Below are 13,058 nucleotides of genomic sequence, written 5' to 3' on the forward strand. Positions count from 1 at the left end.
AGGGGTTCGAAGGCCGGCCCCTCGGAAGGGTTCTGTCACACCCGGGTTTCGGGGCACCAAGACCCAGGCGCGAACATAATCACCAGGTGTGCTGGGACCAAGTCTGACACATATGATGAATCATGGCACAGGATCGAATGTCACATCTTTACTACATAACAGGAATTCTATACAAAATAAATAAATAATTACATTATAAGGAGACAACGGTCCAACAACCCAAAGTTGACTGGGAGACGACGGCCTAGACCTCTCACGAACACATCACAACATCCTCCATGCGCCTCATCCAGTGGTACCTGTTCTTGACCTGTGGGGGGTGTGAGACAGCAAGAGTGAGCTCACATACGTTCATCGCTCAACAAGTTGTGGGGAATAATGTGCATGAACTCGCCAAAGGTGGGAGCTCACGTGAAGTGTAAGGCTTACCAAAGAGGATGGTTAGAGCTGAGCATTGCTTTTAAAGTTGGTCAAAATTTTATTAGCAGTTACTAAGTATAAGTAAATACCAACCCAATTAAGAAGTAGAAGTAACAACCTCACCTGCGCTGCAATGCATATGACAAATTGAATTTAGTTCCATAATTTAATCATGTGAGGGTCCGAGCTGCTCATGACCGTGAGCACGGCTAGTATACCAGTTTTACACTCTGCAGAGGTTGCGCATCTTTACCCACAAGTCATGTTACCCATCTGCCAATGGATCGCGACTTCCCATACACCTCTACCGAGGAGGCGAGGCAGGGTAACACTATGAGGCCTTTACAAAGTTCCACTAGCTTCAGAAAACCCGCTACAGTTTATAGGAAGCTCCAATGCAGGAATCCCTTGCAGGACCGCCATCGCAGCAAAATCCTCCCGAGGGCCTCCCTACACTGACCACTCCCCTACTGCCCTTGCCCCTTTCAGGTAAGGTAGTCTTCCACTAGCTTTCCTAATTAATCGGCCAAGGGCGTCCCATTAAACCCTTGTGGTAGCACTGTTTTCCCGGGTGGTCGCTCCATGTTCCAATTAACATAATGATCTTATCATGAACAATAATAATAAACAGATAATAAAAGTGTGATCATGAGTAATGTATCTTCATACCCAAAACCACATAAAGCACTAGCAAGTACTACCCAAAAAGTTCAGTGGTAACAAGGTATAAAGATAATCAAACTAGGGTAACCTATTGGGTCCCATCAAAATTAACCTATGTAGATCATTATGATTAATCAGAACATGGTTGGGTAAAAAGAAGTGATCAAGGGCACAACTTGCCTGGGACTTGAGATTCTAGGTACCAACTTGCTCTTGAGATGACACATGTCCTCGCTCTAGTCGTAGCAATACAAACAAACATTGCATAGGAAAATTTAACATCACAACAAACATATATGCAAAATACATATCAATAATCTACATATTAAAATAAGATCACAGGAAAAAGAATTATTAATTTTGGAGTTATAGATTTTAAGTTATGGATTTCCAACGATTCTAGTGCTTTGTACAAGATTAATTATGATAACAATTTTAATGTGACTTTTATGTCAAAACAGTGGCACTAAATGATAAACAATAATATTACAAAATTATAGGAACTGGAATGGAGTAATTCGGAGTTCATATGCATTTTCTATGAATTATTGAAGTTCTAGACATTATTTATACATTGAAAATCAATTTGAAATTTAAATTCTCGGGTTAAAACTATTCTGGACGGGAACTCAAATACTGAGAAGTGCAGGGGGCAAAACCGAAGTTTTCCCAAGACACAGACCACTGGCGCTTGGAGTGCGGGTTTATTCCTAAGAAACCCAGGGATTCTTTAGTAAGATTCCCGGGCCGAAGGGGTACGGTTGATTTTCGATCGTCCAGATCAGATCCAGAGGCCAGGAATGGATCACGGCCGCGGCAAACAGACAAGCGAGCGTGTCCACTTGATCAACGAGCGACGACCGCGATTTAGTGTCATGAAGGGGTATCGCCTACTTCTAATCAGAGCCGCAGGGAACCGATCCAACGACCAGTAGGCTTTCTTCTACTTACGCGCACGGGCGTTCGACAGCAGTGAGCGCCCATGGCGCGACCCGTCGGATTGAACAAGCGCGCCGCGGCTCGCATCTACCATACGCAAGTTCTAACGCTAGGGAGATACGGGCGAGGAAGATTATGGGAGCACAACTTACCGTGGCACTGCCAGGAACACCGCCTGGTACTGCGATCGACCAGCCGGGATCACGACGCGCGGCGATGAAGCTCTGTTTCCCCCCCCCCCCCCGGTCAGCGCACACGAACGGAGGATTCACCTGACGCCCAGCGCGGCAGCGCACGACCCAGGCTTAGCTCACGCACTAATTCTCTCCTGTCTCCTCTCTCTCTCTCTCTCTCTCTCTCTCTCTCTCTCTCTCTCTCGGCTGCTGCGAATGCGACGACGCGCTGGGTTGAGAGGAGGGCACTGTCCGTATATATATATATATATGCGCGATAGAGGTCCGAGGCGACTGGTTCGTAACTCCGTGGAAGTCGCGGGGGAGAACAACCCAACCTGTCGCACGGCATCGGTGTCCGATGAACACAGAAGTAGCGTTCGGCCGCGGTTGCGAGGTTGAGGACCAGCCTGACAGAGAGGTCCACCAGTCAGCGACCGGATGAACATGCTAATGCCCTGGCAGCCCGGCCCCACACACCAGAGAGTAAGCGAGCGAGTATGGCTCACGCAGGTAGGGGAAGCCGACGGCTGGGGCCCATCTGTCAGCACGGCGCTCAACTGGTGGCTGGTGCAGGGAAGTGAGTCGCGTGCGTAAGAGTGGGAGAGTTGAGCCGCCTGGCGTGGAAACAGCCCGGCCATTATTCCTTTTCTTTTCTTTTCTTTTTTTTCTTTTCTTTCCCTTTTAATTCATTTCCAATTTCTAATTCAAATTTGTTTTGAATTTTAAACTAGTGATCGAATGTTCAATCAAAAATGACAGCATGGATGCTAATTTTTTTTAATATATTCCCTTATTAATTTATTTAGGCCAAGGTTGCAAAATTGAATCATATAACATTTCTTATAGTATTTTTTTGAATGTGTGATACACTTGTGAGTTAATTTCAACTTAGGGTCAAAATCACCATCAAGATATCTAGCATGATGCAACTTTATTTAACTATTTATTTATTGTTTTATTATTTTACTAATATTTTTTTCCTACCAATTTTTGGGCTTTACAAATCCTACCCCCTTGACAGAAATCTCGTCCTCGAGATTTGTAAGAAAAAGGGATACAATAAGTTTGGTCTAGAATTTTAGTTTCTCATTTGGTTTTGGGAATCAAAGTTTTGTTTAAAGTTTTTTTTTTGTTATATGAATATGTACGTCTAGCCATTTATTATGTCAGATGAGGTACGGTTATGGCAAGTATAGGTTGTGGCAAGGTAGAGTATAATAAGGAAAGACTTCATCCAGAACTGTGGATCTTGATTCCGCTGGCGATTTGATCTTTGAAGACTTTAGTTGGTGCTTATCCTTTCTTGATGATGTTGATCCTCTTCAGTCTTCGTTCTTGAAGTTGTTATCCAAATTAGGGATATGTGGTTAAGGCAGTTTCGAAGGTAAACAAAATAGGTTAGTAGGTGGCTATGAGTTAAATAAGTTTAAGCAGAATCTGTCTTGTTGTTTTGCTTCTAGGTCGGGTTAGGTAGGTTATGCAACACAACATGTAGGTCAGGTTGGTTGTATACGACCAAGTTAGTACAGGGCACCAATTTTAGGTTAAAACATGACTATAGAAGTAGAGTCTAATCTATTTCACCAAGATTAACTAACATGTTAGATAACTCACTTTAGATTGGATTGTATTAGATTAGATGGGATCTAGATTAGAGCGTTTAAGATATGAGGTCAGTTAGATCTATTAGGATAAGATAACATCTTTTCAAGATGAGATGAATCTATTAAGGTAAGAGGGTATCCTTTAAGATAAGATGGATCTATTAAGATTAGATAGATTTTTTTTGAGGGACAATCTAAGTTTGATTAGTTATATATATATATATATATATATATATATATATATATATATATATATATATATGCCTAAGTATATGTAGATGCAATTGTGGACATTACTCCACAACTCATCACACTCAATCAAAGATCCAAATCAGACAAGTATCATAAGAACAAACATTGAAGCACATAGATACCTACAAAAATAGTTTTGTTTTTGTTCCGGAGAGTAGGGATCCTATTTCTAAAGGTCACTTTAGGCACAGGATTTCAAAGTGTGAAATCCACATTTGTCTTTAGAAGGAAAAGGTAAGAGTAATCAGAGTAAAGCGGAAATAGATGAGAAAAGATTAAGAAAAGTTTAGAAAGAATCAGAGTAGCAAAGGTAAGTAGACAATGGTTGTCCAGTTCTATCTAGGTTTCGTCCTACAGTCAACATTCCTCTGATACCACTTCTGTCACACCCGGGTTTCGGGGCACCAAGACCCAGGCGCGAACATAATCACCAGGTGTGCTAGGACCAAGTCTGACACATATGATGAATCATGGCACAGGATCGAATGTCACATCTTTACTACATAACAGGAATTCTATACAAAATAAATAAATAATTACATTATAAGGAGACAACGGTCCAACAACCCAAAGTTGACTGGGAGACGACGGCCTAGACCTCTCACGAACACATCACAACATCCTCCATGCGCCTCATCCAGTGGTACCTGTTCTTGACCTGTGGGGGGTGTGAGACAGCAAGAGTGAGCTCACATACGTTCATCGCTCAACAAGTTGTGGGGAATAATGTGCATGAACTCGCCAAAGGTGGGAGCTCACGTGAAGTGTAAGGCTTACCAAAGAGGATGGTTAGAGCTGAGCATTGCTTTTAAAGTTGGTCAAAATTTTATTAGCAGTTACTAAGTATAAGTAAATACCAACCCAATTAAGAAGTAGAAGTAACAACCTCACCTGCGATGCAATGCATATGACAAATTGAATTTAGTTCCATAATTTAATCATGTGAGGGTCCGAGCTGCTCATGACCGTGAGCACGGCTAGTATACCAGTTTTACACTCTGCAGAGGTTGCGCATCTTTACCCACAAGTCATGTTACCCATCTGCCAATGGATCGCGACTTCCCATACACCTCTACCGAGGAGGCGAGGCAGGGTAACACTACGAGGCCTTTACAAAGTTCCACTAGCTTCAGAAAACCCGCTACAGTTTATAGGAAGCTCCAATGCAGGAATCCCTTGCAGGACCGCCATCGCAGCAAAATTGAAAGGGAAATGTGCCCTTGGGCCATTTCTAAGTATTTTGGTGATTGAGTGCCAACACAAGTGCTTAAATGTAAATCTATGCCCATGAATGGACAAAGTGCAAATCAAGAGCAAAGGTATGTTTCTAAGTCTTAGTACATTGGTTTTGTGTACTAATATACTTGTCTAAGTATCAGAAACAGAAAGAAGAAGAAAAGAGAAGAGTTGGCTGTGTACAACCAAGAGGCTGTTTCGGTCTGGGGCACCGGACTGTCCGGTGGTGCACCAGACAGTGTCCGATGCGCCAGGCTGGCTCGAGCGAAGTGGCTGCTCTCGGGAATTCGCCGACGACGTACGGCTAAAATTCACCGGACTGTCCGGTGTGCACCGGACTGTCCGGTGAGCCAACGGTCGGCCGGGCCAACGGTCGGCCGCGGAATCCGCGCGCGACACGTGGCCGAGCCAACGGTCGGAAGGGGGCACCGGACTGTCCGGTGTGCACCGGACATGTCCGGTGCGCCAACGGCTCCCGCATCTGCAACGGTCGGCTTCGCCATTTAAGGAAGGAAATCGGGCACCGGACAGTGTCCGGTGTGCACCGGACTGCCCGGTGCGCCCGACGACTGAAGGCAAGGATGGCCTTCCAGATTTGTTCTCAACGGCTCCTAGCCGCCTTGGGGCTATAAAAGGGACCCCTAGGCGCATGGAGGAGAAAACCAAGCAACCTTAGAGCATTCTTGATCATCCACACTCAGTCTTTGCGCATTCGTGTGTCATTCTCAGTGATTCGAGCTCCGTTCTAGTGAGAACTTTGAGATAGTCTTTTGAGCTCGATTCTAGGCCGTGTGTGTGCGCATTTTGCTGTGGATTTGTGTGTGTTGCTCCCCTTCCTTACTCCGTGATTCTTTGTGAACATCAAAAGTGTAAGGGCGAGAGGCTCCAAGTTGTGGAGATTCCTCGCAAACGGGATATTGAAAGGCAAAGCAAAACACTGTGGTATTCAAGTTGGTCTTTGGACCACTTGAGAGGGGTTGATTGCAACCCTCGTCCATTGGGACGCCACAACATGGAGTAGGCAAGCGTTGGTCTTGGCCAAACCACGGGATAAACCACTGTGTCATCTCTGTGTTTGATCTCTTGTGGTATTGTGTTTTGTTGAGACTCCTCTCTAGCCACTTGGCGATTATTGTGCTAACACTTAACAAGTTTTTGTGGCTATAAGTTTAAGTTTCACAGGATCACCTATTCACCCCCCCCCCTCTAGGTGCTCTCAATTGGTATCGGAGCCGTTCTCTTCACAAAGGGACTAACCGCCCGAAGAGATGGATCCTAAAGGGAAGGGAATCGTAATCAACGACAAGGAGAAGGAGTCCTTCGTCAACGAGCCAAGGGATGACAAGCCCAACGACTCGGGCTCGGGCCACAGACGCAAAGATGGGAAGAAGAAGAAGACAAGACGCATAAAGGAGATCGTCTACTACGACAGCGATGAGTCTACTTCCTCCCAAAAGGATGACGACCACAACGAATACGAGAGAAAGAAACCGGTCAATTCGAACTTTTCTTTTGATTACTCTCGTATTCCTCAAAGTACTAATGCTCATTTATTATCTATTCCACTTGGTAAACCTCCTCATTTTGATGGAGAGGACTACGGATTTTGGAGTCACAAAATGCGTAGTCACTTGTTCTCTCTCCATCCTAGCATATGGGAGATTGTAGAAAGTGGAATGCACTTTGATAGTACGGATAGTCCCATGTTTATTAATGAACAGATTCATAAAAATGCACAAGCTACTACTGTGTTGCTAGCCTCTTTGTGCAGGGACGAGTACCATAAGGTGAGCGGCTTGGACAATGCCAAGCAGATCTGGGACACCCTCAAAATCTCTCATGAGGGGAATGATGTCACCTTGCTCACCAAGATGGAGTTGGTGGAGGGCGAGCTTGGACGGTTCACAATGATAAGGGGCGAGGAGCCAACTCAAACATACAACCGGCTCAAGACTCTTATCAACAAAATAAGGAGCTACGGAAGCACGCGATGGACGGATCACGACGTCGTCCGCCTAATGCTAAGGTCCTTTACCGTTCTTGATCCTCATTTGGTGAACAATATTCGTGAAAATCCTAGGTACACCAAGATGTCACCCGAAGAAGTTCTTGGGAAGTTCGTAAGCGGGCGAATGATGATCAAGGAGGCAAGATATGTGGACGACGCGTTGAACGGTCCTATTCATGAGCCTCAACCCATTGCTCTTAAGGCAACGAGGAGCAAGGAGGCGCTACCGAGCAAGGTGGCGCAAGTTGAGGCGGCCGGGCTAAACAATGAGGAGATGGCCCTCATCATTAAGCGCTTCAAGACGGCGCTTAAAGGTTGCAAGGGACAGCCAAGCAAGACCAAGACAAAGGAGAAGCGCTCGTGCTTCAAATGTGGTAAGATTGGTCATTTCATTGCTAACTGTCCCGATAATGAAAGTGACCAGGAAAAGGGGAACAAAAGGGAGAAGAAGAAGCATTACAAGAAGCCCAAGGGCGAGGCACATATCGGAAAGGAGTGGGATTCGGATTGCTCCTCCTCCGACTCCGACAATGAAGGACTCGCCGCCACCGCCTTCAACAAGTCATCCCTCTTCCCCAACGAGCGTCACACGTGCCTTATGGCAAGGGAGAAGAAGGTATGTAATCAAAGCAATGTCACTTATGATTCTTCTAGTGATGATGAGTCTAGTGATGAAGAAATAGATTACTCTAGTTTGTTCAAGGGATTGGATAGAACTAAAGTAGAAAAGATTAATGAATTGATTGATGCCTTGAATGAAAAGGATAGACTCTTAGAAAAACAAGAGGATCTTTTATATGAAGAGCATGACAAATTTGTAGAGGCACAAAAATCCTATGCTTTAGAAGTTAAAAGAAATGAAGTGCTTTCTAGTGAATTATCTTCTTGTCATGAAACCATTGCTACTTTAAAAGGTGTTAATAATGATTTAAATGCTAAACTAGAAGTGGCTAGTAAATCTAACTCTTGTGTAGAACATGTTATGGTTTGCAATAGGTGTAAAGATTTTAATGTTGATGCTTGTAGTGAACACCTAGTTTCAATTTCTAATTTGAATGATGAAGTGGCTAGTCTTAATGCCCAACTTAAGACTAGCAAAAGTGAATTTGATAAATTAAAATTTGCAAGGGATGCCTATACGATTGGTAGACATCCCTCAATTAAGGATGGACTTGGCTTCAAGAGGGAAGCCAAGAACTTAACAAGCCATAAGGCTCCCATTCCCGCCAAGGAGAAAGGGAAGGCCCCTATGGCTGGTAGTGCTAAAAAGAACCATGCTTTTATGTATCATGATAAGAGACATACTAGAAATGCAAATGGAAGTTATAATGTTTTTTATTCATATGTTTATGATTCTCATGCCATGTTTGCTTCTAGTTCTTCCTATATGCATGGTAGAAATATGTCTAGGAGAAGTGCTATTCATCATGTGCCTAGAAAGAATATTATTCATGCTCCTAGGAAAGTAATGAATGAACCTTCTACAATTTATCGTGCTTTAAATGCTTCCTTTGCTATTTGTAGAAAGGATAGGAAAACAGTTGCTAGAAAATTAGGGGCAAAATGCAAGGGAGACAAAACTTGCATTTGGGTCCCTAAAGATATTTGCACTAACCTTGTAGGACCCAACATGAGTTGGGTACCTAAGACCCAAGCCTAAATTTGCCTTGCAGGTTTATGCATCCGGGGGTTCAAGCTGGATTATTGACAGCGGATGCACAAACCATATGACGGGGGAGAAGAAGATATTCACCTCCTACGTCAAGAATAAAGATTCCCAAGATTCAATAATATTCGGTGATGGAAATCAAGGCAAGGTAAAAGGGTTAGGTAAAATTGCAATCTCAAATGAGCACTCTATCTCTAATGTGTTTTTAGTAGAGTCTCTTGGATATAATTTGCTATCTGTTAGTCAATTATGCAATATGGGATATAACTGTTTGTTTACAAATGTAGATGTGTCTATCTTTAGAAGATGTGATGGTTCACTAGCTTTTAAGGGTATTCTAGACGGCAAGCTTTACTTAGTTGATTTTGCAAAAGAAGAGGCCGGTCTAGATGCATGCTTAATGGCTAAGACTTGCATGGGCTGGCTGTGGCATCGCCGCTTAGCACATGTGGGGATGAAGAACCTCCACAAGCTTCTAAAGGGAGAACACGTGATAGGTCTAACCAATGTTCATTTCGAAAAAGATAGACCTTGTGCAGCTTATCAGGCAGGTAAACAGGTGGGAGGAGCGCATCACAGCAAGAATGTGATGACCACATCAAGACCCCTGGAGCTGCTACATATGGACCTCTTCGGACCTGTCGCCTATCTAAGCATAGGAGGAAGTAAGTATGGTTTAGTTATTGTTGATGACTTTTCCCGCTTCACTTGGGTGTTCTTTTTGCAGGATAAGTCTGAAACCCAAGGGACCCTCAAGCGCTTCCTCAGGAGAGCTCAAAATGAGTTTGAGCTCAAGGTGAAGAAGATAAGGAGCGACAACGGGTCCGAGTTCAAGAACCTTCAAGTGGAGGAGTTCCTTGAGGAGGAAGGGATCAAGCACGAGTTCTCCGCTCCCTACACACCACAGCAAAATGGTGTGGTAGAGAGGAAGAACAGGACGCTAATCGATATGGCAAGGACGATGCTTGGAGAATTCAAGACCCCCGAGCGTTTTTGGTCGGAAGCCGTCAACACGGCTTGCCACGCCATCAACAGGGTCTACCTTCACCACCTCCTCAAGAAGACGTCGTATGAGCTTCTAACCGGTAACAAACCCAATGTATCTTACTTTCGTGTATTTGGGAGCAGGTGCTACATTCTAGTAAAGAAGGGTAGAAATTCAAAATTTGCTCCCAAAGCTGTAGAAGGGTTTTTGTTAGGATATGACTCAAATACAAAGGCGTATAGAGTTTTCAACAAATCATCGGGTTTGGTTGAAGTCTCTAGCGACGTTGTATTTGATGAGACTAATGGCTCTCCAAGAGAGCAAGTTGTTGATTATGATGATGTAGATGAAGAAGATGTTCCGACGGCCGCTATACGAACCATGGCGATTGGAGAAGTGCGGCCACAGGAACAAGATGAACGAGATCAACCTTCTTCCTCAACAACGGTGCATCCCCCAACTCAAGACGATGAACAGGTTCATCAAAAGGAGGCGTGTGATCAAGGGGGAGCACAAGATGATCACGTGATGGAGGAAGAAGCGCGACCGGCACCTCCAACCCAAGTTCGAGCGGTGATTCAAAGGGATCATCCCGTCGACCAAATTTTGGGTGACATTAGTAAGGGAGTAACTACTCGATCTCGATTAGTTAATTTTTGTGAGCATTACTCCTTTGTCTCTTCTATTGAGCCTTTCAGGGTAGAGGAGGCCTTGCTAGATCCGGATTGGGTATTGGCCATGCAAGAGGAGCTCAACAACTTCAAGAGAAATGAAGTTTGGACACTGGTACCTCGTCCTAAGCAAAATGTTGTGGGAACCAAGTGGGTGTTCCGCAACAAACAGGACGAGCACGGGGTGGTGACGAGGAACAAGGCTCGACTTGTGGCAAAAGGTTATGCCCAAGTCGCAGGTTTGGACTTTGAGGAGACTTTTGCTCCTGTGGCTAGGCTAGAATCAATTCGTATCTTGCTAGCATATGCCGCTCACCATTCTTTCAGGTTGTACCAAATGGATGTGAAAAGCGCGTTCCTCAACTGGCCGATCAAGGAGGAGGTGTACGTAGAGCAACCCCCTGGCTTCGAGGATGAACGGTACCCCGACCACGTGTGTAAGCTCTCTAAGGCGCTCTATGGACTTAAGCAAGCCCCAAGAGCATGGTATGAATGCCTTAGAGACTTTTTAATTGCTAATGCTTTCAAGGTTGGGAAAGCCGATCCAACTCTTTTTACAAAGACATGTGATGGTGATCTGTTTGTGTGCCAAATTTATGTCGATGACATAATATTTGGTTCTACTAACCAAAAGTCTTGTGAAGAGTTTAGCAGGGTGATGACGCAGAAATTCGAGATGTCGATGATGGGCGAGTTGAACTACTTCCTTGGGTTCCAAGTGAAGCAACTCAAGGACGGCACCTTCATCTCCCAAACAAAGTACACGCAAGACTTGCTGAAGCGGTTTGGGATGAAGGACGCCAAGCCCGCAAAGACTCCGATGGGAACCGACGGACACACCGACCTCAACAAAGGAGGTAAGTCCGTTGATCAAAAAGCATACCGGTCAATGATAGGGTCTTTACTTTATTTATGTGCTAGTAGACCGGATATTATGCTTAGCGTATGCATGTGTGCTAGATTTCAATCCGATCCTAAGGAGTGTCACTTAGTGGCGGTGAAGCGAATTCTTAGATATTTGGTTGCTACGCCTTGCTTCGGGCTCTAGTATCCAAAGGGGTCTACCTTTGACTTGGTTGGATACTCAGATTCCGACTATGCTGGATGTAAGGTCGATAGGAAGAGTACATCAGGGACGTGCCAATTCTTAGGAAGGTCCCTGGTGTCGTGGAACTCTAAGAAACAAACCTCTGTTGCCCTATCCACCGCTGAGGCCGAGTATGTTGCCGCAGGACAGTGTTGCGCGCAACTACTTTGGATGAGGCAAACCCTTCAGGACTTTGGCTACAATCTGAGCAAAGTCCCACTCCTATGTGACAATGAGAGTGCTATCCGCATGGCGGAAAATCCTGTTGAACACAGCCGCACAAAGCACATTGACATCCGGCATCACTTTTTGAGAGACCACCAGCAAAAGGGAGATATCGAAGTGTTTCATGTTAGCTCCGAGAACCAGCTAGCCGATATCTTCACTAAGCCTCTAGATGAGAAGACCTTTTGCAGGTTGAGTAATGAGCTAAATGTCTTAGATTCGCGGAACCTGGATTGATTTATAGCATACATGTGTTTATGCCTTTAATCATGTTCATTCTGCATTGTGTTGCTTATTATGGTGCTCAAGTTGTACAAGCACTCCCCGGACCTCACAAGTCCTTGTGCCAGTAATGCACATATTTAGGGGGAGATGTGTTACAACTTGACCCTTTGAGACTAACCGTTTGTTTGAGTTTGATTGTTTTAGTCTCAAAGAAAGTTTGAAAGGGAAAGGTGGACTTGGACCGTGAAAGACTTCCACTGCACTCCGATGAGAGGGTAACTTATTTCAAGTTCATCTTTAAACTCTTATTGCCTATTTGCTCTTAATTGAAGATTTTGGTGAGGCAATGGGGTTAAAGGGCCAAGATTGATCCCGTTTTGGTGCTTGATGCCAAAGGGGGAGAAAATAAAGGCCAAAGCAATAAATGGATCAGCTACCACTTGAGAGATTTTGAAAATAGTATAATAGAGCTTTTTGTTTTGACAAAACTCTTTTATTGTCTCTCTTGTCAAAAGTTGGCTTCTTGTGGGGAGAAGTGTTGATTATGGGAAAAAGGGGAGTTTTTGGAATCTTGAATCAATTTTCTTTGGAAAACCTCTCTTTATGTCTCTACAATTGGATTTGACTTAGAGATAGGATTTTGAGTTTGATTTGCAAAAACAAACCAAGTGGTGGCAAAGGATGATCCATATATGTCAAATTGAATCAAAATAAATTTGAGTTTTTATTTGAAGTGATATTGCACTTGTTCTAGTTGCTTTATGTTGTGTTGGCAAAAATCACCAAAAAGGGGGAGATTGAAAGGGAAATGTGCCCTTGGGCCATTTCTAAGTATTTTGGTGATTGAGTGCCAACACAAGTGCTTAAATGTAAATCTATGCCCATGAATGGACAAAGT

The sequence above is a fragment of the Zea mays genome, chromosome 1, assembly GCF_902167145.1.
Source record: "Zea mays cultivar B73 chromosome 1, Zm-B73-REFERENCE-NAM-5.0, whole genome shotgun sequence".
NCBI classification, from domain to species: Eukaryota; Viridiplantae; Streptophyta; class Magnoliopsida; order Poales; family Poaceae; genus Zea; species Zea mays.